Here is a 26,572-nt window from a genome sequence, read left to right on the forward strand (position 1 = left end):
TTGAGTTACCAATAATATTCAACTTGTCAAGGATTTACTTGCTTTTTATGAAAACCGAAGGCTATTACCGTACTTATAAGAGCGTGTTACTGGTCCTTGTCCTGATCCAGATGACTCAAATCCACACCCTACCATTATATCTCCTTAATCTCAGTTTTTTAGTAGTATGGTCCCGTCTACGCCTAGGTTTACCAAATGGTCAATTCCAATAAGGTCTTCCGATTGAAATTCTGTATAATGTGCCGTCTTATCCTTCCTGATTCGATCGCCCCGAAAAATATTTGGTGGAGAATACGAATTACGAAACTCATCATTATGTAATTTTGTCCAGTTCCACTCAAGCTACCCGTCCCCTCTCTCTAACTGTGATTCAAGTAGCAGTGAGTACGTCTGTGAGATTTCTGTTAACAAATGTGGAAGATATTTCTGCTTTCAGTTTAAGTGACAAGATGTTCGGTAAACGGTGCAGTAAGAGATTTCAAGTGTATGAGGAACTTGTCCCTATCCGCCGTTTTTCGAAAGTTAGTACTAGCCTCAAGGGTTAAACCTCCCCCCCTCCCACAAAAAAAAAATCCCATTAAGGCAGGCAGGTTGAGCAATGCAGAGTCATTACGGATATTGCGCAGAGACAGGCATCAATGCATCTGCAGCATGGGCTGGAAGGACACTTCAGACACCCACATTAGTTGTTTCAATGCAGTGCCCTGAAATTATTGACTAAGAAAGTAATGTTCTGTTATGACTTGATACCGCCCTGTGGGTAATTATAGGTAATCTACCTCACCACTGAATTGAGATAAGTAGACAGCTTCAATTACAAAACTGGCCAACTTTCAGTTTCTCAAGAAGGACTTTGCATCATGAAACTGGATTCGTGCTACTGTGAGTACCTTGCGAGAAACAGGCACTTTCATTTCGGAGCTCATTTGCTAAACCCTAATCCCCCCCCCTTTTTTTTAATCTATTGGTGTAGGGTTGAGACTGCGTCCACTTGGTACGTCGACCACTAATTGGCCCTTTGTACGAATGGCAGTCCGAGATGATAGATCAGTTTGGAGCATTTGGTAGAATAAGGATTGACAGGGAAAACAGAAGTACTCCTAGAAAACCTTCCCCGGTGCCACTGTCTCCACAACATGTCCCACAGAGCCTAGCCTGAGCTCGAACCCGGGCCGCCGCGGTGGGAATCCGGCGACTGACCGACTGAGTTATGTACGGGCGAAGTAATAGTAGTAGTTAGCGAATGATGCAGATGTCTTCTTCTTTCCTGTCGAATAAACGTAAAACCTAGCCTATGTTAGTAATGCCCCCCCCTCCTGGCATCATCATCGTCCAGTCATCCAGGACAAATTGGAAAACGCCCTCTGCGTGATCCCATCTTATCCTCACTTTTAGCCAGATGGGAAGAGGCCGTACCTGGGAGGCATACGCTGTATAATTACGAACAGTGGCTGTATAGTGTCAGGCACTGACGGCCACGTAAAATACGTAGCACAACAGACAACCCAAACATCCTACAGCGTGTATAAGTTGTTTGGCAGGACATGAGCTTCGGGATGCAGGAGCAGGAGGGTAATAACGATGTCTGCTGGTGGTAGTGACGAAAGGAAGGGAAGAGCTTTCTCTGTTCTGTCTGTCTGTCCATCCGTCCCTCCTTCCATCCATCCATTCGTCCCTTCCTCCCTCCCTGTTGCTCCCACTTGGGGCGTGGGCCATCCGTGAAACGCTTCGTTTCACTTAAGTTTTTTTTTTTAATCTTAGACAGTCGGCAGGACTCTTTGGACGGGGGATCAGCCCGTTGGAAGGCCGCTACTCACACAGGACAACAAAACCAGAATAAACGCAAACATCTATTCCTCGAGTGGGATTCGAAGCCACGATCCCAGCGTTCAAGCGGGCGAATACATTTCATGCCTTAGACCGCGCGGTCACTGTGATAGGCTTTTTCTGTACTTACTGTCATTGGCGATACAGCCCTCATTTGGGCCTAGGCCTACCTCCATGAAACTCTCCGTTTCACTTCGGTTTACTAGATCTTAGACATTCGGTAGGACTCCTTGGGCGGGTGATCAACTCGTCGCAAGGCCTCTACCTGTACACAAACACAGAAAAACGGCCACAAACATCTATGCCCTGAGTGGGATTCGAACCCACGATCCCGGCTTCTGAGCGAGCGAAGACAGTACATGCCTTAGGGCCCCCATACACACACAGTTTGGCCTCCAGTTCGGCCTGCACAGTTGAAGACTGAAAGGCAAAACTGACGTGTGTGGTGCGGCCGGCCGGCCAATCGTTTGGACTGTTGGCCTGTGGGAAACCCGTCAGTCCGTCGGTACTGCCTGCAGGACCGTAGCACGTGACGTGTGTGACTCAACATTATAGGCTGGAAGACCGTGATTGTGGCATGAAGCCTGCCGCTTTATCTGCGCGTCTATGGGGAGGAAAGGGACGGGGTAAACTGTCACAGTTTTGCCTGTAAGGTCGATCGGAAGGCCAAACTGTGTGTGTGTGTGTATGGGGGGGGGCCTTAGACCGTTCGGCTGCCGTGACCGGCTTTTCTCTGTACTACTAACACAAAATCGTTAGTACAGACTGAATGGTTGGTGGGCATTTTTCTAAGCTTCTCATCGGCTGCAACTGCGACACATATCAAGGCCATGTATCATGTCCCACCGAATCTACTATAGTAATTAAGTTCAGTGTTCCACCTCAGATATAGAGCAGGCTATGATGAGCCAGACACGTTCCATTTATCGATCTAGAAGCCCCGGAACTGTTTCATACTAGGGCGTATTGCGGTATCCGTTCATTCGGTACGCCAGGATGCTACTCTGGTAAACGGAAGTTCCGATAAAGAAGAAAATAAAACAGTATAAATTAAATTCACTGTTAATAAGCATTTTAGAAATTTATAACTTCTACTTTTAAACGTCAATTTATTTCCAAACTTCCTCACTAATATTTTCACCAAAATATTTTTTTAATAATAAGCACGAATTTCTCTGGTCATGAATTTATACCCATGTGATTCTACTTTGAAATGAAGTGTTACAGGCCCATACACTAATCCTAAGACTTTTTTTTTTTCTGTGGCTCTACAGCCCCAATTTGGGGCTAGGCCTACCTCCATGAAACTCTCCGTTTCACTTCAGTTTACTAGATCTTACACATACGGTAGGACTCCTTGGGCGAGTGATCAGCTCGTCGCAAGGCCTCTACCTGTAGACAAACACAGAAAAACGCACACAAACATCCATGCCCTGAGTGGGATTCGAACCCACGATCCCGGCTTCCGAGCGAGCGAAGACAGTGCATGCCTTAGACCGCTCGGCTACCGTGACCGGCAATCCTAAGACTTAGCTAAAACTAATTATACGTCTGACTTAACAAGATGCAAGAAATGTAAACATCTTTAGAGCGTATAAAAGGATCTCCGAGAATTAATAAACGCCAAGAAGATAAAGAAGTGGAAGAGAAGGAGGACAGAAGGAGACAGTTCATAAAGATAAAATCATATGGTGTAAATATAGGCCTACAAATCACTCCATGCTTGCTGACACCTGTCACGCATTGAAATTTCCAGGCTTCACAATAATCAATAGTGGTTTGAGTGGTCCAAACCAGGCTTTTGTTTAAACCCACACATTAGATAATTGTCATCTTGTTACACGAGGTGACAGTTGTTGGCAACAGAAGCAACCAGGGGACTATCTATTTAATTGCAGGCTGTAAGCTCGTAGGTATGGCGAACTCAGCCATCATGTGCTGTCGCACTGCAGGTTGTGAATGTAAGACATTATCACCCGCTACATCTAATCTCTGCTAGTTGTTACTCGTCCTGACTTGTACCTTTTCTTTTTTTTCGTATCTATTTAAATGTTAACTTACGTCACTTCATATCTCTCTCAACGTCTTTCTAAATGATTTCGCCCGTTCCTATCCGTATGTTCATATCCGTGATATATATGGCAGACACATTTCAAACTACACACCCACGGAGTTCCATTACGCTGTTAGCCTGTTTCTTCTTCGGACATATAAACTGCTATCTTACCAATGATGCACGAAGTAATCAACAGAAATTCAAGTTCTGCAATTCTTTCAGTCTGTATCTCTTTGTAATTGTTTAATTAATAGACGCATCAGAGATGAATGACCTCCAACAGGGACGCAGCGTGTATATCCGGACACTTAACAGAGGACGATGTTCTTTGACTTGATGTTTATTACATAATGATGTCACAACTACTTCATGTGACCTGTGGATTTTACAGCGCTCGCTTCTGGGTATCGCATTGTATCGGAATTTGTACAAATACCTTCAAAAACTTTTGGCACGCGGTAGCGTAGTTCGTTGAGGCATTATGCTACTAGCCGGAAGGTCACGGGTTCGATTCCCGATGAGGTCATCGGATTTTTCAACTGACCTAAGCCTTCAAGCCTCACTATGTCCCTGGGGTCGACTCAGCCTCTAGCAGAAATTAGTACCAGAATATTCCTGGGGGGTAAAGGGCGGCCGGTGAGTAAGGCTGACAATTTTACCGATGTGAGCCGATTCTCTAGAAAATGTGGGAGCCTCGACCTCTCACGCCCCTATGGGCCTTCACGGCCTGTTACAGGGGTAGCTGTATCAAATTTTGTAGGTTATTTAGAGTCGAAAGGTAGAACGATTTTTGAATGATACAGTGGAAAGAAGTTTCCGTGGTTTATTTTTACATGTTATCCGTGTATGTTCGTGGAGGGATTGCTAAAACTACAACCCTGTGTGTAAGTCTTGGCCTCCTCCATGGTTTCGTAACAGTACATTCTTTCAGGTTGAGATCGTTAACTCTATGCCCCCCCCCAGCCTGGAGTAACAGTGACTGTACTTCGTCTAGCCCATACTCCTCGACCTGTCTGGCATGGGTGGCACTACCAGGAGTGTATGCTCCCGCCAGCATGATCTCCGGGTCTCTGGGTGCGCGCGCAGACCTCCTCTCCGCGATAAGGCGGTAGTCTTCGAGAAGGAACAGAGCCTTTAAACTTGAAGTAAACTTTTATTATGTAAATGAATATACAAGAAACGTACGAAAGTATACCCTTTCATTAACATTAAAATTTCAAATGAACTATTTCTTGTGATTATTATACTACGCGTTATATTACAGAGTCCAATTGAAGGATGACACGTTATTCATTACTTGGAAAGGATTTAGAAGGATTCGGGCGTTGTCTGCTCGAGGTACTATCCCGAAATTTGCCTTGAGGGAACGGGGAAAACTACTTAGTCTAGATAGTCGCTTTTCCGGTCGATATTCGAACCGAGGACCTCACGAATGAAGGTCAAGAATGTTACCGCTACCCGCACGGTGTGATAAATTAACAGTCGATTACTATGAGAAGACCAGATTAAATTATGTTTAGAAATCTCGAAGTGAAATTATTAAATATGTGATATATTTATTGTTCATAAAATTTGATTTCAAATTCAGGAAGGTTTTAAATCCTTCTTTCATTACGGAAACGAATTATGATCATAGAAACAAACTTGTAGTACGAGAAGTGGTAATTCAGTTCTTGAGGATTTCCGTACCCAGAAGCAAAATACGCTTTTCGGGCAGAAACACGATTTACCTTCTCTGGCAGGACGTCAATCCCCACCCTGAGACCACATCTCCATAACATTCTCTTTTGAACCTATTCTAAATGAGACTCATATTAAAGATTATAGGACTCCATGCATTTCGGATCTTATGGATGGGGCAAGTTTCCAACATGCGATGCATAATGGGTCCTTGTGTTTTAATGTGAGAACGGAGGATGCAGTGGTGTAATGTTGCGGCTAAGGCTGACCCTAAGGATCGCTTTTATTATAATACTGGTAATCTGAAGATATACAGACGGTCGCGTGACTAGTATTCTCTCATATTTGTAATGATATCGGGCCAGCTGGGATTTATAGCCCTTGGGCGCATCATCACATCTGGAAGTGTTACTCACCAGACGCGATCGTATCCCGCGTAAACGATTTTAATAGATGAAGAAAGCAGTCTTCTGGGATTTGGCACCGTGTATATGTGGTGTTAACCGACGTTTCGGAGGAACATATCGCCTCCATCTTCAGGGTGGAAGAANTAATAGATGTTCGTTAATATTGAAATAAGTCAGTTTCCCTTATTCTCTTTACGGAATATGCAATTTAACACATGTACCGACTTAAAAATATAATTTCCTACGTCACCTTGAAATTTCCCTTATTTTCGCCCTGTAGGCTTATAATTCCACGTTCTTACCGGTAGTTTCTTTACATCCATCTCATCTACGTGAACTTTCTGTCTATTCATATGTGAAGCAATCTCATCGTGAATAGTAATTATGTAAATATAAGTGTGTATCTAAAATGAGAAGAATATATTTCAATTTTTTTTTTTCAGACATCTCAGATGATATGTCCGTTTCCTTTGTAGAGAGCAAGCGAAATCATGAAGCTATTAAATGCGTGTTTCTCCCGCATCCCGTTTAACCAAAAGATTATTCTAACAAACAATATTACTAATCAACTAATTCTGTGGATCAGGGACCAAGGTCCTTCTTGGGAAACTGCTAGTTGCTGTGTTTGTTTTCAAATTTCCAGCCTTTTATGGACCTCGAAGGTTCATCATTGTGTTTCCACGAGTCCGTCAGTGGTCTTGATCAGGGAACAGATGAATTATAATATTATCCTCCCATCAACGCATAGACTTGTTTTCCTACTAAAATTTTGAATTTCTTAATTTTTATTAAATTTAATTACTATTCTTCAGCGATTACAGAATCTGTTCTGTGACCCGTTTCGATTCAGAAAAAATTCTGACTCCCCAGTCCTTCTCAAGCGGATAATCAGCTCATCGCAATGCTCTGCAAATACAAGTCAGCACAATACAAAAACACGGAGATAATTTCATTTAATCCCTGGAACACCGTTAATTTTAAATACATTTCGTTTTTTGCCTACTTTCTTTAAGTAGGCTTATGCAATCTCCTTCCTCTTTGTGTGTCTGTGTACACTCCTCCCCATCTTTCGAATGCCTGAACCAATCTGTACTATGGCACCTTAACCCATCTCAACGATGGACATCATAAATGGCTCCCATCAGCCAGCGTGTCTGTATATTTACGTTGCTAGGCTACGGCTCGATAAACACGTTCCCGTGACAACGAATACACGCAACAATAGAAGAACTGTTGGAATCGTAGTTTTCAGTAAGGTCCGTGTCGTATCAAAGGAGAGTCTGTGGGTCTGTGTTTCCTATCATTGCTAGGCAACGGCTTGGTAAACACGTCCCCATGACAACGAATACACGCAACAATAAAAGAACTGTTGGACTCGTAGGTTTCAGTAAGGTCCGTGTCGTATCAAAGGAGAGTCTGTGGATGTGTGTATCCTATTGTTTCTAGGCAACGGCTTGGTAAACACGTTCCCGTGACAACGAACACACGCAACAATAGAAGAACTGTTGGACTCGGTTTTTTCAGTGAAGCCCGTGTCTTACCAAGGGAGAGTCTATGAGTCAGTGTATCCTCCTATTGTTTTTAAGCAACGGTTTTGTAAACACGTTCCCGCAGCAGTGAACAATTGTTGCAGTCGTCGCTTTCTTTGCGGCCCGTGTTGTATCAAAAGAAAGTAGGCGGTTAGTTTTCTCAAGAACTAGTTGTTTCATTTCATTTACACGTGACAACATTGCAGTCTCTCTCCTGTGACGTCAGAAGTGCTGTAGGTACAAAAGTACGCAGTTGCATAATATTTACAAAAAGGTCTGAAAGAGCGCTGTGACGTGCTTACGATTAGCAATTTACCTTCGACTAAATGAAGCGAAACGTTTCATTTTCTGGATCATTTCATTGGTTAAGGCAGTTAAAATCGATTAGCGAAAATGTAATGTTTTTCGATTTCAGAGACGGAGCATTAATGGTAATAGAGACTTCATTTTATTCATCTTAAAACTATATAAAGAGGAACTGCATATTTACAAAACGTAGTGGCGTACACCTCTTTTACGACAAATGGCAGGTCTATGGTAAATTATTTCAAGGCCCATTTTGTATGTATATGAACTCTGAATCAAAGGATCTGGGCCCTCTGAATATCTATCCCCAAAACTATTCAACGAATTTTGATGCAATTTTGAATTGGGAGTTCACGTTAATTTTCGAGCTAAATCAATTTCGATTCTGATTATCGATTTTGTTTTAAGGAGGAATCGTGACAGAGGACGGTAGACCCTAATATAATAGGTTTCACACGTGCATTTATGTGCGTATGTGTGTAGATATACAGGGAGATTGACAGATACAGAGATAAACAGAAAGAAGTACATGAGTAAATAAATAATAAGGCCGCGTCATAGCTCAAGCGATTAGTCGCTGGCTTCCCACAGCGGCGACCCGGCTTCAAACCCGGGTCTAGTCAAGTGAGATTTGTGGTGGACAAAGTGGCGCTGGGATAGGTTTCCTCCGAGCACTTTGATTTCCCCTGCCAATCTTCATTCCACCAAATTCTCCATCATCATAATCATCCGGGGCAGCTAAAATAGGCTAATCAGTGGCCGCCGTGCCGAGTGAACCCAACTGGACTCCACCCCCCACTATGCGAGTAAAAAAATGTTAAATTGGCAGATAGGTAGAGATATAAACATAGATATACAGATTGATAGATATACAGATATATACTAGATAGATAGATAGATAGATAGATCTACATATATATATTTTTCTATCGCTAGTGGGGTGGGACTAAGTCCCTTGTACTGCGGCCACGTCTGGCCTATTGTGCCAGCCCCAGATGATAGGTGAGGGTGATTGTGGAGCAATTGGTGGAATGAAGATTGGCAGGGGAAACCGAAGTACTCGGAGAAAACCTGCCCCAGCGCCACTCTGTCCACCACAAATCCCACTTGACCAGACCCGGGATCGAACCCGGGCCGCCGCGGTTGGAAGCCAGCGACTAACCACTTCAGCTATGGCGCGGCCTTCTATAAAGATATATACTAGATAGATAGACGGACGGGCAGATAGATAAGGCATGATGACTGGACTAGGCTTATCAGTCTACAACAGGTGAGTCTGTAGTCCTGTATGTGAACACTCCCGTCAGAGTGCTCAAAAGATATTAGTACGTGATTTAAATAACCAATACATTTTACATTAATGTTCTTAGCTATCCCTGTACAGGCCGTGAAGACCCATAGGGTTGTGAGACGTCGTGGCTCCCACATTTTCTCTAGACAATCGGCTCACAGATGGCGGTGAGGTCAGCCTGACGCGCCGGCCGCCCTTTACCGCCCAGGAAGATTCGTGGTACTGTATTCTGTTAAGAGGCTGAGTCGAGCCCATAGTGCGGCTGGAAGTATCAGGTAAATCGAATAACTCCACCTCTTCGAGACTCAAACCCTCAACCTTCTGGCTTGAAGCGTGGTGCGTCAACCAACTACGCTACCGCTTGTACATAGTCGTTAATTTTTGTTTGCTAATGCTGGCAGCTTCCATACACCTCTTCAGTTCTAGTTAGGGGTAGGGCAGAACATTTTATCATCATGTTTGAAAAGGTTAGTAACCTGGGGCTGGAGGTGTTCTGTTAGCTACATTGCGTGTTGCGGTCAGATTAACATGGTAACTGGGAAGGGGGGGGGACTTGAAGGAGCCATGCCTGATGGAGTGTGGAAATATGATTGGGGAGCAGAACAAAGCCCGAAGGATGCTGCTGATTATGACCGCTTTTATGAACAGTGGTAACCATTCATCCGGAACTCTTGAGACTCTGCGACACGCGATGAGCGCGTCACTCGGAACGAATTGAGTTCCCGCTCAGGTATCATTACCCATGCTAGGTCACAGCGCCAACCTAATATTTCATGCCAAATGAAGCTAGCACTTAACAAGAAACCGTGTCTTGCTAACTAATTATATGCAAGTTATAAACTATTTTAACCTAACAGAGGCCGTGTAAGGAAAGGAATAACGCGGATGAGCCTATTTAAAACGAAGTGAATAAAGCTACGCATAATTACATTAAAATTACTTTATTATATTTGACATATCTCTGTTTGAACCATTAATGACGCTTATAAATGTTGAACTGACCACTGGCATGAAAGAAACTGGAAATATACGACCGCATTTACTATGCGAAAAGTTGAAATTAATAAATCCAGTTTCCTTCTGTCTACAGTAATATGGCTGATGAGGTAAATATATTATATATGTATATATATATATGTATATAATCTCAAATACTAAGAATTATACGTTTACAGTCTTATCGTAAGTTTCAGAACGCATGGCAAAGCTACGAGGTTTGAGCACGATTAATGACTACGCAAAACAATTTATTCCTTGTAACATTTATGGCAACATTTCGCAACTCTGTCCTTTTTAATTATATTTATCTTGTTATATAAATGGGCTTTTATAATGATTTAAATGGGAGATGATTCAAAATAACAGTATATTTTTTTTATCTAAAACTGTACCTAAACAAGCTTTATGAGTTTGCCTTAAGTTAAAAGTTTACATCCGTTTAGGCCGCGCCATAGCTCAAGCAGTTAGACGCTGGCTTCCCACCCCGGCGGCCCGGGTTCGATCCCGGGGTCTGGTCAAGTGGGATTTATGGTGGACAAAGTGGCGATGGGGCAGGTTTTCTCCGAGTACTTCGGTTTCCCCTGCCAATCTTCATTCCACCAGTTGCTCCACAATCACCCTCACCTATCATCTGGGGCTGGTACAATAGGCCAGAAGTGGCCGCAGTACAAGGGACTTAGTCCCACCCCACTAGCAATAAAAAAAAGGTACATTTTTCTTAGCATTTCGAATGTCTTTCAACTTTGACTGTCTGGAGACAAATATTAATTTTCGTATAGTACATAAAATTTTATAATCCTAAAATTCAGGTCTATTTAAATATGTATTTACTTCAAAGTTAACAAAATGTATTGATCTGTTTTGAAGAATTAAGGATGGATTTTAATTTGATCTTAATAATAAAAGACGGTGAAAGGAGACGAGCTTTTTTATTTTAATGTTTCTTCTTGATTATGGTTTGAGTGCCACAAAAGAAAGATATTCACTAGACATATTTTAATCACTTAATTTGCACATTATCTTTGTAACTTTTCCCACACTGTTGATATCACGTCTCAGGAGTATAACGGTTACTTCTCGTACATTCTGAATACACGAAGCTTTGGAACGAGCAGTGAGAAGCCGCTCTAAGACGAGCGTCTTGTGAATAGTCTCAAGGTACTTCATTAGCATGGACAAGGTGCCCAGCTCTTACTGTCTGGTATGCATCTTTTTTAACGTGGCTTGGGAACAAGTCAGACTCTCGAGTGCAGACTAAAATGAAATTAAAATCCACTTCCTATGTTCCATAAAAGGGTCATCAGAAGAACCCACTAGACAGTCGTGTTGAACATTCGCCTTACTTTCCGCTGCACTTTTTTCGTTTACTACCGCGGCGCACCATTAGTACTTTTGGTTTTGTTTAGTATGCCTAATCCCACTGTTTCTATACAAGTTACGATTTTATTTTACTGCTAGTGGGGTGGTACTAAGTCCCTTGTACTACAGCCACTTCTGGCCTATTGTACCAGCCCCAAATGATAGGTGAGGGTGATAGTGGAGCAATTGGTGGAATGAAGATTGGCAGGGGAAACCGAAGTACTCGGAGAAAACCAGCCCCAGCGCCACTTTGTCCACCACAAATCCCACTTTACCAGACCCGGGATCGAACTCTGGCCGCCGCGGTGGGAAGCCAGCGACTAACCGCTTGAGCTATGGCGTAGCCGTACAAGTTATGATACTCTGCGTGTTCATAACTTGTGTCTACTTCAGGTTTCTATCAGCAAAGTTTGTACTACTTTCGAATACATTATTTGTAACCCGTCGTGATATCAAATGGCGCTGTTACATAGCAAGTTACCATTTTCTGTTTTATATAGAAATGTTACGAGTGAAGTTTGAGTTTCAGTTAGAAACCAAATCTTTAAACCAGGGATAGTGCAGGCGGTATAGCGACTGGCTACTAGCTGGACGACCTAGGCATCAGAGTATAAGTCCGGGTGGGGGCAAGTATTTTCACTTCTCCATGTCGTCCAGACCGGCTCTGGGGTTCACCCAACATCCTATCGAATGGATACCAGGAGGTAAAGCGGCCGAGGCGTGAAGTTTGACCATTCACCTCCAGCTAGTGCCATGGTCAAGAAAACAGATCTATACATTCATTCTCCCATACGCCTTCATGGCGTAGTTCATAATTCGTTAAGCACAGGGACAAGTTTACCTTGTTACCTTTACTGTATATAAAACTGATTAATGTACTGTAGAAGGTACCGGAGCGTGCACTGTCTTCACTCGCTTAGAAACCGGGATCGTGGGTTCGGATCTGATTCCTGTGAGGTACGAACTGAATTCTTATATATTATTCTTATGCACTGCCGGTCACGACAGCCGAGCGGTCTAAGGCATGTACTGTCTTCGCTCGCTTGGAAACCGGGATCGTGGGTTCGAATCCCGCTCAGGGCATGGATGTTTAGTTTGTGTGTGTGCGTTTTTCTGTGTTTGTGTAGAGGTAGAGGCCTTGTGACGAGCTGATCACCCGCCCAAGGTGTCCTACCGAATGTGTAAGATCTAGAAAAACCGAAGTGAACGGAGAAGTTCATGTAGGTAGAACTAGGCCCACTGGTGCTGTAGTGCCGGGGGAGGGGGGTGGAAGAAGAAGGTACCGGAAAAATCAAGATACAGTCTCTTTCACTGCAGATTTATCCATCATGCGTACCGCTTGTAAACAAGCAGACATTGATCTGACATTCTATAAATGACAGATCTTTTAGCTGTACTGCAAGTGGACTAAGTGGCCTGAGTAAAAGATGCAACTGTATGAATAACAGTATATAAAGAAAGAAGATCTGCGGTTTATAAGTTACGTCACAAAACCAGTTCGAATTGAGAAGAAGAAATGAAAGGCCACTGGCGTGAGCAGTTCGTAGTCCTTGAGACAGAACTACTTTAAATAAGAAAAATCAATTCAAATGCATCTTTAAAAAAAAGGATACGTGCTTTCAAAGAAGTGTATATTCATGTTAGTGCCAAAAAATACGGTTTCTTTGAGGGTAAGGCTCGACCGCAGATGCCCGAGGTCAACCCGCTATTGCTACCTGATCTGTGTGCACCTGCAAGAAGATTCCACCACAAAACACGCCCAGACAACAGGGGAAAGTGTGTGTGTTCTTTGGAGGGTAAACGGTAGAACAGCGTCAGTCAGTCTTGTTACTCCGAGAGCTGGCTGAAGGCAAACACACATGGCAACAACCTTGCCCTTAGCGGAACTAGTCCGCACATACCACAGACATTCAAGTCCTCGGACTGAACCTAGAACATAGTTGCCCTGGCTCACAAATTTCGTAAATTTGCTTAGTCTCCAGCAACCAAGAGTGCCGATGGTCGCATCCACGTAAGTATTATGCGCTCCACCTTACTTAAACTAGGCACAAGAAAAAAATAATAGCAGATATGAGCGTTCTAGGAGACATACGTACTTACGTACTCATGGAGCTTCTTGAGGAGCCGCCAATTGTGCAGCTACACAAGAATTTCCCAGCATTTAATGGAACCCGAAAGTTCATTAATGCGTTCACAAGGGCCCTATATTTGTCCCTATCCTTAGCCAGATCAATCCAATCCATATCCCATCCTATCTCTCTAAGATCCATTTTAATATTATCCACCCACCTACGCCTTGGTCTTCCCAGTGGTCTCTTTCCTTCTGACTAGGAGACATAATGTAAAGTTAAATTGTCCCCGTGCCTAATCAGTTACGCGCCATGCCATGAAGACGTATGCGGGAGTGCAGGTACGAGTTTATCTTGACCTCGCCTCTTTACTCCCGGAGAGAGAGTCCCTAAAATTCACTGGATAGACGGCCGTGTGAGCCCCAGGGCCGGTCTAGACGTTGTGGAGAAGAGAACAGCATTGCTCATTCCGGGAATCGAACCCCTGCAGTCCAACCCGTAGTCATACCGACTAAGTAGTCCCGGCTTCGACGTATAGGGAAGTGTAAGTACAATTTCTGTTTATAATTCATTTAGCCGGTCAGGGTAGGCGAGCAGTCTAAGGCATGCACTGTCTTCGCTCGCTCGGAAGCCGGGATCGTGGGTTGGAATTCCACTCAGTGCATGTTTGTTTGTGTGTATGCCTTTTTCTGTGTTTGTCTACAGGCAGAAGCCTAGCGACGAGCTGACCACCCGCCCAAGGAGTCCTTCCGTATGCCTAAATTTTAGTAAACCGAAGTGAAACGGAGAGTTTCATGGAGGTAGGCCAAGGCCCAAGTTGGGGCTGTAGCGCCAAAAGAAGAAAAGAAGTTCATTTAACGATGCTCTCAATAATTAAGATTATACAGCGTCCAGTTAGAGCCGCGATAGCTCAGTCGGTATAGCGACTGGCTGTGGGCTGGACGACAAAGGTTTCGGAGTTCGAGTCTGGGTAGGGTCAAGAATTTTCTTACATCCACATTGTCCAGACCGGCTCTGGTGTCCACCCAGCCTCCTATCCAATGGATACCGGGGGATCTTTCCCCGGGGTAAAGTGGCAGGGGCGTGAAACTGACCACTCACCTCCAACTATTGCCGAGGTCAAGAAAATGTGGACCTATACACCCATTCCCCCATACTCCTTCATGGCGTAATGCTTAATTAGTTATGCATAGGGACAACTTTACGTTTTTATATAGCGTCGAATTATTGGTTACTTTTAAATACTGTCTTGAATTGGTACCTTGGCCAAGATTCGAACAAGTTACTTCCATAATAAAGTTAGAAGTATTACTGGTTGAGCGCATTTTCTGGATAGAATGTAGGTAAAACGCCACTCATCGTCGGAAATAGGCGGACATGATTAACTTCTCGGCATCTTGTACTCGAGGAAACATTCTACTCCGCTCTGAGTAGAAAAAAATGTGAGGTTCGAAAAACAGTCTGGTCGTGGTGACGAATATCAAAGCTGCTGGTTCCTCCGGGAACCGAAAGACGGTCTTCTATTTTGAAACCAGTCATTTTATTCCGCCGCCTGAGCCCATAAACGAAATTAAAGTTTTAGTAAGTCGTCGGCAAGACTAGAAGAGGCTGAGTAAGTAATGAGTCCATTAGATACATGCGTTGCATTGGACCGATAAACCCATCGAGACTCACATAAGTCTTGAGGAAACCCAACAGGATTGTCGAGATGCCTGGACACAAACCGTTTAAGGGAAGATTCGTTGGACGTCCGAAGAAAAGATGGAAAGTTGGCCTTGAAAGCAAGGCAATAGTCTACACATGAAACAAGACAAAGACGAAGATGTTGTCCTAAACCTCAAATTACGTCCAGTCCTGAAAAGACTTGACATCGATACAAAGAATCAGTTTCTTCCAAGCAATACTGAACTAAGCCAGGATATATAAGATTCGAAGGGGACAGTGCGCTCCTCCTGGAGCAGTGACTTCCACACATCTTACATTTTCATCTCAATCTTCATTTGAGGCTTGAACATGAAACAGGATTTCATCTCACCAGTGCACGTAAAGTCCAGAGGGACATTTCACAGCTGCGAATTAGGAGCCTTGTTCTCTTCATCTATACGTCTGAGCGTTCCATATTTTTTGAGAAGATACTTCGAAGAGAATATAAAAATTTGTAAAGACTTCTTTCCAGTTCATCTTAAGAACAATTTTAAGCGTAATGAAAACGGTAATTAATATTACAGGCCTATGACTATTAGTATGATTTATGTAACTCATCTTTTCAAAATTCTGTCATGATATCTCTGGCTAGAAGCAAGCGCTTCGACCTGTTACTATGCTACCACCACTGCTGCTGTTGCTAATGCAGCTACTGCTACAAGGAGTTCATCACACAGCGCCCTGTGAGACTAATTTATGCGTTGTGGAATAGCCGACTTCACGAGACAACCCTCCCGTTCTCTCGCCTGATTGCGCCCTCGCAAAGAAGACTCGAAAATGCACCACTACTACCACTACCACCACCACAATCACCACTACTACTATTGCTACTGTTGAGCCCACACGGGCATCCGTGAAACGTTTCTTTTCACTTCAGTTTCTTAATCTTAGATTGTTGGTAGGATTCCGACGGGGGATCAGCCCGACGCAAGGCCACTACATACACAGGACAAAACAAATACAGAATAAACACACACAGACATCCATACCTTGATGGGATTCGAACCCACGATCCCAGCGTTCGAGCGGGCGAAGACATTTAATGCCTTAGACCACGAGGCCACTGTAATCTGCTGCTTAGGGAAATAATCGCTGTTTATTCTATATACGAATTTATACGAAACCCATAAATATAGTGGGGGGAAAATGCAGAGCGTTCGAGTGTTAAAGCAGATGGTACGAAGGGTTAAAGTAATTCTGTGCTTCAAAAGGCTAATATGGATTTAATTTTCGCTTAACGAGTAACCTTCAACCACATCATCCATTTAATAAAATTAGAAAATATGTAATTCCTGCTGGCTAAAAAATTATGAGATCACATAGGCTTCTAGATAGATGTCAGATGTTTTGTACTTTTCTGTAAACATTTTGCTTGCTTTAGGGGTCAGAATTTCACAGATTACTGTATACTTAAAAATCACTTGAATAGTTATGATTTTATTTTACTGCTAGTGGGGTGGGACTAAATTTCATGTACTGCGGCCACTTCTGGCCTATTGTACCAGCCCCAGATGATAGGTGAGGGTGATTGTGGAGCAATTGGTGGAATGAAGATTGGCAGAGGAAACCGAAGTACTCGGAGAAAACCTGCCCCAGCGCCTCTTTGTCCACCACAAATACCACTTGACCAGACCCGGGATCGAACCCGGGCCGCCGCGGTGGGAAGCCAGCGACTAACCGCTTGAGCTATGGCGCGGCCTTAGTTATACTTTACTTTCATCTGTATTGTGCAAGGGGATAGGTAAAGCAGGATATCTGCCTTTTCAGCACAAGTTCTTATTCAGATATTGCAAGATAGCCTGCTCATACGGGAAGCCAAATGATATAGTCAGTACAAATACGTTAATAGCAAGAAGACTAACAATCAGACGCGTAGCTTTCAAAGTGTTAAATTTAATAAATAGATCACTTAAGAGTTTGGGTATAGCTGACTTATTAAGTTCAAAGCTGTGTTAATTTAAAGGCAGGCAGAGGCTCTTTGTATTGAGGCAGAGCTATAGATTTCGTAATAAGATCGTGTGTTACTCTTTTTATTTTAAACAAAATAATATTAGGGCTAGACCACAAGTGGAAACAAGTTTTAGCGTTTTTCATCAAGGGAATAAATAAAAATAAAAAGGAAACTTAAACTCCACTCCGCTGCTGCTTGGTAAGATTGAAGTTGATTTCGACAGTGACCACTACAAGGCGCCACTTGCTGTCTTAGGAATGCAAGGTTGTAATACAGTGTTCCGGTATGCCAGACCAGTTTAAACTGCAGCAGAAAGGGGGGGGGGGTAATCAAGAGTAGAAAGCTGTACCCAAATTTGGAATTTACATACTTTTTAAATCTTTTCTTCGTGTTTTTGTGTCAATGATTGGCCTTAATGCCCTTCTATTACAGATACGATTGTACCGTTGTAAATATTCATAGTATATAATCAATTAGCTTTTATTGCACAACTGTTAACAAAACATTGACATACGCGTTTGGATCTACATGAGATCACCATCAGTGCTACTTCCGGGTTCGATTCCTGGCGCTACCAGATTTTCTGAGAAGTAGTGGGTCTGGAACGGGGTCCACTCAGCCTCGTGAGGACAATTGAGGAGCTATTTCAAGGAAATAGCGGCTGCGGTCTAGAAAACCGAAATTAACGGCCGTGGGGATTCGTTGCACTGACCACGCTACACCCTCTATCCGCTAAAGTTGGCACCAACTTGGCTGACAGGCGGCGGTCGCTCAGTCGGTATGGTTCGCTTGCGGGCTAAAACCACGGCGTTTGTTTTTATTGTTTTGTATATTATCTATAAAATTGTCTGTAAAGTTTTTGCAGAGATTAACGCTTCACACACTGAACTTGCGGTAGGGTCGATTTCGTATTTTTGAGGTTCCGGGTTTAATTATCGGCCGAGTGACGGATTATCCTAAGGTTTTTCGTAGTTTTCTTCAATCCGTTCAGCCTAATGCAGGATAATTCTCACATCAGAGACGAACAGTCTTTTCTATATCCTTTCCAATTCATTACTCATTAGCCATTCTATAATAGGCTACTATATGACGTAAAATTTCATGACACGCCTTATTTCGTAGAATGACACTCCAAATTTGCCGTTACAGAGCAATTTAGCGAGAACAGTTGTGGAACACATCCAATTTCATAGTGAATTTAGCGTGTCATACTAGGAGACAAGATGTCATGAATCTGGGTAGGTGTAGTCCAACCTGAACTACCGACAGTGCTGTTAAATAAAGCATAAATAAATAAATAAATAACACTAAGTGCCGTGGAAATTCCATAGTCAAAATGTATTTCTCGCCGGGAATTGTAAATTAAGCTGTGTTTTCGTTTATTTATAAAGTTGAATTGAGTTCTGTGTAATATGAAAAGGAAAATGTAAGGTAAAAGCGTCCCTGTCCTTAACTAATTAAGCACTACGCCATGAAGGTGTATGGGGAAGTGGATATATAGATCCATAGTTTCTTTATCTCGGCACTAGTTGGAGGTGAGTGGTCAGTTTCACGCCCCTGCTGCTTTACCCTCTGGCAAAGAGTCCCCCGTACCCAATGAATAGGAGGTTGGGTGGACCCAGAGCCGGTCTGGACGATTTGGGGAAGATAAAATTCTTGACCCTACTGGGACTCGAACTCTGACTCCTCGGTTGTCCAGTTCGTTAACCAGTCGATATACCGATTGCACTATCCAGACTCAAGGTGCAGACAAAAATAGGATATTATTATTTATGTACAAACTTTCCAATACAAAATTCAGTCAGAAGAAATTCGATACTTTCAACATTGAGTCATGAGGACATTCACGACTTCCCATCATGAGCTTTTTAGCCATTTTGTACAACGTTTATTTAAAATATTTCCCATGTGATGTAGACTATGGCTGGCAGTACATGAAAAAGATGATTTGTACCTGACGCTGTTTCTTAGATCTGTGAGCAATGCAAATTTATGATGTGATTTTGAGTACTGTTTTTATCCCTGGATCATCAGATATGTATCTGCAATTGATGGACATCGAACACCACATTTGGAAAATACACATTTGTAAACTACATGGAGTATACATTTACACTACTGCCTGTTTTGTATACGTACGTCTTATGGCGTGGATTTGTAATACCACTCCCAAACGCCAAACCGATGAGTCACCCCGTGGCGACTCTGCGATTGCTTTTGTTGCGTTCGGCATGAAAAGTTGCAAAAATAATGCGCCTTTTAGCTTTGCCATATCTGTCTATCTGTTCGTCTATTCTCCCGTCTGTCCCCATGTAACAACTGGACAACTTCTGAACAAATTATCGTGATATGTGATACTGGGAATTGTATTTTGTCGCTACATCCCAATTGAAGGGCTCAGTTAAAAAACAGGGTCACTCCAGTTGTGGCCGAAATTTTAAGTTCTCTTTTTTTTAACAAATCGCTCTGTGCTTTTGATGAAAGTACGTGTAACTCAGAGGATCATTCACATTATTAACAGATAATTGAGCCATGGCATGGTATGGTCTTAACTTCATTTGAATTTTAAATGTGTTTCCCCCCACAAAAAATATTTTGAAATATTACCACATCCTTTTTGCCGCGGACCCTAACTAACTCCATGGAGCTGAATACTTCTGATGCCTCCAGTTCAGCTACTCAAGAACTTCCCAACTTACTATGGAACCCGAAGGCTCTAAACCGTGTTCACAGGAGCCCTCCACTGGTCCCTATCATGAGGCAGATAAATGTAGTCCCTATCACCCGCATTCTGTTTCTCCAAGATCAATTTTTAGCGTACATTCCTTATTTTGAATAAGTAAAAGGTGGCTTATAATATCACTTTGCTGTCTGTGTATATCTGCATACTTTTCTTATTTTGAAAAAAAAAAATAAAAGGCTTATGAAATTATCTTGCTGTCTGTGTGTATCCCCTCTGGTTTTTTGTATTCTATGCAGTCCATGTTGTATGAAAGGAAATTAGGGGACTAGCTCTTCCCAGATCTTCTTGTAATATTATCGTAGGTCTTCGTAGTGGTCTTTTTCTTTCTTTTTTTTTTCCCCCCACCAAAAAAATATACATCTTAGTGAACCCTTCAATTTAAAACCCGACAAGAATAAGAGGCACTTCAACTGCGTTTATGCTCGTGTCTGAGTGTAACTCGCTAAATATTTTTTCTCTCGCTCCCACTTTGGAGCACAGGCCTGATTTCTCAGTTTCATAATCATTTTACAGACGGTAGGACTCCTTGGAGGGGTGGTGAGCTCGTCGCAAGGCCTCTATCTAAACACAGGACAACACAAACACAGAATAAACGTATACACACACCAAATATCTGTGCCTTCAGTGGGATTCGAACCCACGATCCCGGCTTGCGAGCGAGAGAAGACAGTACATGCCTTAGAGCGCTCGGCTACCGTGGCCGGCCGCTAAATATTTATAAAAGTAAAGTAAAGCTATCCCTGTACCAGGCCGTGAAGGCCCATAGGGTTGTGAGACGTTGAGGGTCCCACATTATCTAGACAGACGGCTCAAAGATGTCGGTAAGGTTGTCAGCCTTACACGCCAGCCGCGCTTTACTCCCCAGGAAAATTATTGAATTAATTCCTGGTACTCATTTCTGTTAGAGGCTGAGTCAACCCCAGGGCTGTAGTGCGACTGGAAGGATTAGGTCAATCGAAAAAAATCCAATGACCTCATCGGGACTTGAACCCGCGACCATCCGGCAAGAGCGAAAAATGTTTCGAAGGAAAGCTGCAGACAAAAACGAAGCAGACATCTTATGTCCAGAACACTTTTATGGTTTTAGATATAATTAAACAAAGTGGGACTAACGTACAAGGATTATTATGCTATGCTCCTATTTTCTGACTTGTTTTGCATACGTTCAGTGACATTCTAAACTATCAAAACCGTCATTTAATTTGTGATACTCCATGATACTAAAGAACTCTCTCGCGCTGCTACTCTGCGGTCGAAGCGCTGCCAACGTTGCGCCGCAGTGGGTCTCCTCGGTCAGGTCGGTTACATCGTACATTGCATAGGCACGTCCACCTGTGGAGATGCAACTTGCCCCGACAGAATCGAAATGAATCCAGTCCGACAAGACAAAATTAAAGAAGAACTTGTAGCTGTAAACTAATCAAGCTAGAACACGTCACAGGTACCAGAATTAATAACACTAAAACTTTAAAAGTTCGCATGAAACAAATGTTTTTCCTACACCTGTTCTGCTCATGCCTGCTGCCATTAAACCCACCGCTGATTTATATAAGCTTTCGCGGTTCTGAACATTGTACACGTTCTCAGTTCTGCTTGTTTCTGGATATGTTATCCTCCTCAGTGCAGCTGTACGAATATTAATTAAAATCAACCCGACTGTGACGTATATGCATGTTTTCTTTTTTCTTTCATTGGCGCTACAGCCCTCATTTGGACCTAGGCGTACCTCCATGAAACTCTCCGTTTCACTTCGGTTTTTCTAGATCTTACACATACGGTAGGACTCCTTGGGCGGGTCAGCTTGTCGCAAGGCCTTTTTTTTTTCCTTGGCACTACAGCCCCAGTGGGCTTAGGCCTACCTCCATGAACTCGCAAGGCCTCTACCTGTACACAAACACAGAAAAACGCACACAAACATCCATGCCCTGAGTGGGATTCGAACCCACGATCCCGGTTTCCAAGCGAGCGAAGACAGTGCATGCCTTAGACCGCTCGGCTAGCGTAACCGGCCCGTATATGCATGTACACCTTCGTAAAGCAGACTCTGCGATAGGGCTCACCAACTGGCCATCGGAACAATTACAGTCTAAAGTTTCGTTTGTGTACATTAACTGAATTATCACATCAAGGAATATTTAATATTGTCACTCTTTATGGCTCCGTGACTAATAATAACGAGTTCTGGATTGGATGATTGCATTTATTGACACCTGCTTTGCAGCCTCTCTGGATCACAGTCCATTACAATGACTCACAGTCAGTCTTCAGCCGAACCTTTCTTCCTTGACTGTCAAGGACTCGCCCAATTCTTGTTCCCCTTCTCTGTCTCTCTCCGACTGACTTCTGATTTACGACTGCACTACTTACATAGTCGCGAGGTGGACCCATAGAAAACACATCCGTTGCCCAGCAGTGGATATATGCGAACCACATAGAAAACAACTCTTACTGTATTGTATTTATACCTCGTTGCATAGTAACGGAAGTTAACCGATTGTTGCCTGCGTGTTTGTTGCCGGGTATTGTTGTACGCGATGTGGAAAGCAAATGGAAAAACTACCACATTATCACTATTCCTGGATAGTCTCTTTCCAAAAACAGAAGATCGCATTAAGTGGAGAAACTGTTTTGGAAGAGGCTGTGGACCTGTCATCTGACAGATTACTGATGAATGAATGAATTACCCAGCAACGGGCTGTTTACCAAGAATTTTTCTCCGTGAGAACGTTCTTATCGAGTTGTTACCTAGCAGTGGGTCAATATGTAACAATATTTTTACGCTGATTTTTGAAGGGATCCTTGATAACTTTTTAACTAAATAACCGATCTTCATGACAGTTTGTACGAAGATCACGCTATTACAAGTCCTGTAGAGTCGTCACTTGTATACTTTGTGCTCATTAATATCATGATGACATAGCCTACATGCGATCCGCTGAACACGTTCACTCAAATGGTATCACTTTGACTTTTGTGTCCTGTTCGGGATGTGGCTTATTCGAATCATGATCAGTCTTTAAAGTAGAGTTTAAAGCGGTAGGTACAATACAGTAAACCGATCACGGTGCCCACGTGGTCTAAGGCATGAACTGTCTTCGCCTGCTCAAACACTGGGATCGTGGGTTCGAATCCCACTCAAGGCATGGATGTCTGTGTTCTGTGTGTAGGTAGCGGCCTTGCCACGAGCTGATCCCGCGTCCAAGGAGTCCTACCAACTGTGTAAAATATCAAGATCCTCAAAATGCGACCAAGGCCCAACTAAGGGCTGTGGAACCATAGATAAATAGAGTACAGTCCAGTTCCCATATTGATGTGGGTCAGGTAGAATACCTCCGCCGTAGGCTTGCGAGTCGTGGAAGACGACGAAAAGGAACCGCGTACCTGGGGGCACAGCTGGCAACACTCTCACGGGGGAATATGTATACAGTGATCTGGTCCTTCGGGCTGGGATTAGACTCAAGGATGACGAACTTGCTCTTTGTAATAATCATTGTTGCGAATTCCAAGTAAGCGAAACCCGGGTGACCTAATTCACGAAAACCTGACTGATTGACCTGAAAATGGGCACATGTAATGCCTTAGAAACTGGAGGAAAAACATCACCAGGAATAGGCGTCTGGCAGAATATTCTAAGGAGGGTCATCGCCCAAAGAGGTTTCTTTTGCCGATAACGATGATAATAAGACGCAGTACAGCCTCTCATAATATGTCAGTGAATTTAATTTTTTTTTATTGCTAGCGGGGTGGTACTAAGTCCCTTATACTGCGGCCACTTCTGGCCTATTGTACCAGCCCCAGATGATGGGTGAGGGTGATTGTGGAGCAATTGGTGGAATGAAGATTGGTAGGGGAAACCGAAATACTCTGAGAAAACCTGCACCAGCGCCACTTTGTCCACCACATCCCACTTGACAAGATCCAGGATCGAACCCAGGCCGCCGCTGTGGGAAGCCAGCGACTAACCGCTTGAGCTATATGGCGCGGCCTGTCAGGGAGTTTATTTACTTGAGGTTAAGTCTGCATGAACCGCCCATGACTTGGTACGTGATTTCAAACGAAACCTCAAATCTTGTTCATCTTGGCGTGAGAAATCGACCCCCATAGGAGCACTGTTTTTTAAAACGCTGTAGAAATACGTGCTTCCTAGTTGTAAATGGGAACAGGATAATCACGTATGATTATAGACCAGAAACGTTGGAGTGGTACTTGTTTCAGGATAAGTCAAAGCTGATAGGTTACGACCTCAAGACTATTGTCATTCCTTTGCAACTGAGGTATACCTCTTAAAGAAGCATAGCAACACAAAATTAGTCCTATTAAAATATTCATGTGTAAACAACTTAATTCCAGAGAGACAGCATGGAGAAAATTACACAACGCGGAGCTTCATAATTCATGTGATGTTGCTGAGAAATATGAGGGGGTGGAAGTATAGCTCCTTTCATTCTTAACCACGGAACTGTGTTATGTAATTATTTAATTCCTTGTATATTTACCTCTATCCGCGGCATTGTGTGGAGTAAGTAAACTGGCGGAAATTAAGAAGTAGTTCTAGTACAGGTTTGAACCTACGCCTATGTAAAAGTACTGAATAAGTACATGTATTCGTTAAGTCCATAAAGCGTGTACTGTAAAGTGCAGACAGTTTTCTTTTTTGTGGGAACATCCCTGCGGTTAGACTATAATCATTGCGGGAATAAATAATAAATAAGTTTACTTACGTGGTTTCTGTTATTATATGTATTTAATAAACTGCAAATAATCTGTGTAATGAAACATTCAATTTCCTGCGATTTTGTATGGTTCAAAAACAGAAACAGACAATTTGGTCAATTCATCTTGAGTACCCCATGGGGTACTTTAATGTCGGCGCCTTTTCTTTATGAAATGTTGGAACTGTCCCACACACAGAGTAAGACCTGTTTTCAATCCTTCCAAAGAATCGTTGTCATTAATAATAATGTCTTCCAGGATGGATGGTAAACATTGTCTGAAAAGAAAATACTATCATAAAATAGATCTGTATGACATGCTAAACTAACCCCAGTGATTAATTTGTTGATGAAATTATGCTATTTTTTATTCTTCTTCTGTTTTTATGTATTTTCTTTTCTCGTTGTTTGCATTAATGTTCTCTCGTATCACTCTTTCATATAACTAACTCGATAGTGTAGAGGAAGTACTGAAAAGCTGACAGTCGCTGAACTAGTGTAGAAATTGGAAGATTTTAACCATTGGCGCAAACACGTTTCGTGGAATATCTGTGAGGCCAAATATTTTCCTTTCCTTTATTCAGTACAACGTGAAGAGTAACGTACTACAAAATTTTGGTTCGTGTGAGTATAATTTTCAGTATACTTGAAAGTAAGTGAGGCAAAACCAGTTCTGTAACTGAATTACAAGTACCGCCTGGTTTTTATTCGTAATTTCAGCCTGGACCTCATCCACATTCTATATATAAATTTTAAGCGTGTGAATTCTAAATCTGAAACTCTGAGTATACAGATATTTTGTTAGTAGTATCAGACATGGCGTGTACTGTCTACGCTCGCTTGGAAACCAGCATCATGGGTTCGAATCGCACTAAGGGCATGGATGTTTAGTTCGTGTGTGTGCGTTTTTCTTATTTGTGTACAGGTAGAGGCCCAAGGAGTCCTACCGAATGTGTAAGATCTAGAAAAACCGAAGTGAACAGAGACGTTCAGGGAGGTAGGGCTAGGCCCACTGGGGCTGTAGTGCCAAGGAAAAAAAGTATCATAAGTATCATACATACCAGTAACTGAAATATTATAATGGATTCTTTTGGCTTACGACGCCGTGTAGTCTGGTAGGTTTGTAGCTGCACATAGCCTCCTTATTCACGTTTCGTATTCCGAGAATTCGGTTTCGAATTTCGTAGTTCAGTTTTCCTAACTGAGGTTTTATTGATCTTCAGTTCTTCCACGCAGTATATCTGAGGTATCGCCTTTAAATACGCCACGACCGATTCTTTGTACGGCATTCACCGTTTGTACCCTCAATCATATCTGATGCAGTTTTACCCACGGACTGACTGACGGACGAGTGCAAGAGAGTATTTGAAGTTATAACAATAAGAACTGTTGTTGGACACCAGAAGCAGAGTAGGTAAAGGTAAAGCTTTTAATTAATTAAGCACAACGTCATGAAGACATATGGGGGAATGGAAGTACAGCTCCGCCATTCTTGACCTCTCTCCCTTTCAACTCTGAACCAGCTGACAGTAAAAAGGTGAAGTTGTCCGTGTGCTTAACTAATTAAGCCCTACTCCATGAAGACGTATGGGGGGAATGGATGTATACATCCACAGTTTCTTGACCTCGGAATTAGTTGGAGATGAGTGAACCAGCTGACAATGCTATATGAAAGTTATGTCAGTCAGAGTAGGTGCAGTTGTGTTATCAATGCCAGTAAACACTCTCTAATCAGAAGTACTCCATACGGTCTGTCGTATGACAAATTGCGCATCACGCAGGCTTGGAAAAGCGTGTGCCCGCCGGTGATAGGGGTTTCCGCCGATAGTGGCACGAGGCTTCGCTGATACCGGGAGGAAGTATAGGGGACTGACTGCCGCGATTACAAGCTTTGTGAAGCAGTCATTAGCTCCAAATTCTGTTTTAAGTATATCATTCA

At 42.9% G+C, this 26,572-nt stretch overlaps 1 protein-coding gene across 1 annotated transcript in view; it reads left to right on the forward strand.

Moving 5' to 3' along the window:
* Positions 1-26,572, forward strand: part of LOC111870270 (protein jagged-1b) — a 330,686-nt gene that overhangs the window by 178,105 nt on the left and 126,009 nt on the right. The gene's annotated exons all lie outside the window — the stretch shown is intronic.

This window comes from Cryptotermes secundus, unplaced genomic scaffold, assembly GCF_002891405.2.
Source record: "Cryptotermes secundus unplaced genomic scaffold, Csec_1.0 scaffold94, whole genome shotgun sequence".
Lineage (NCBI taxonomy): Eukaryota > Metazoa > Arthropoda > Insecta > Blattodea > Kalotermitidae > Cryptotermes > Cryptotermes secundus.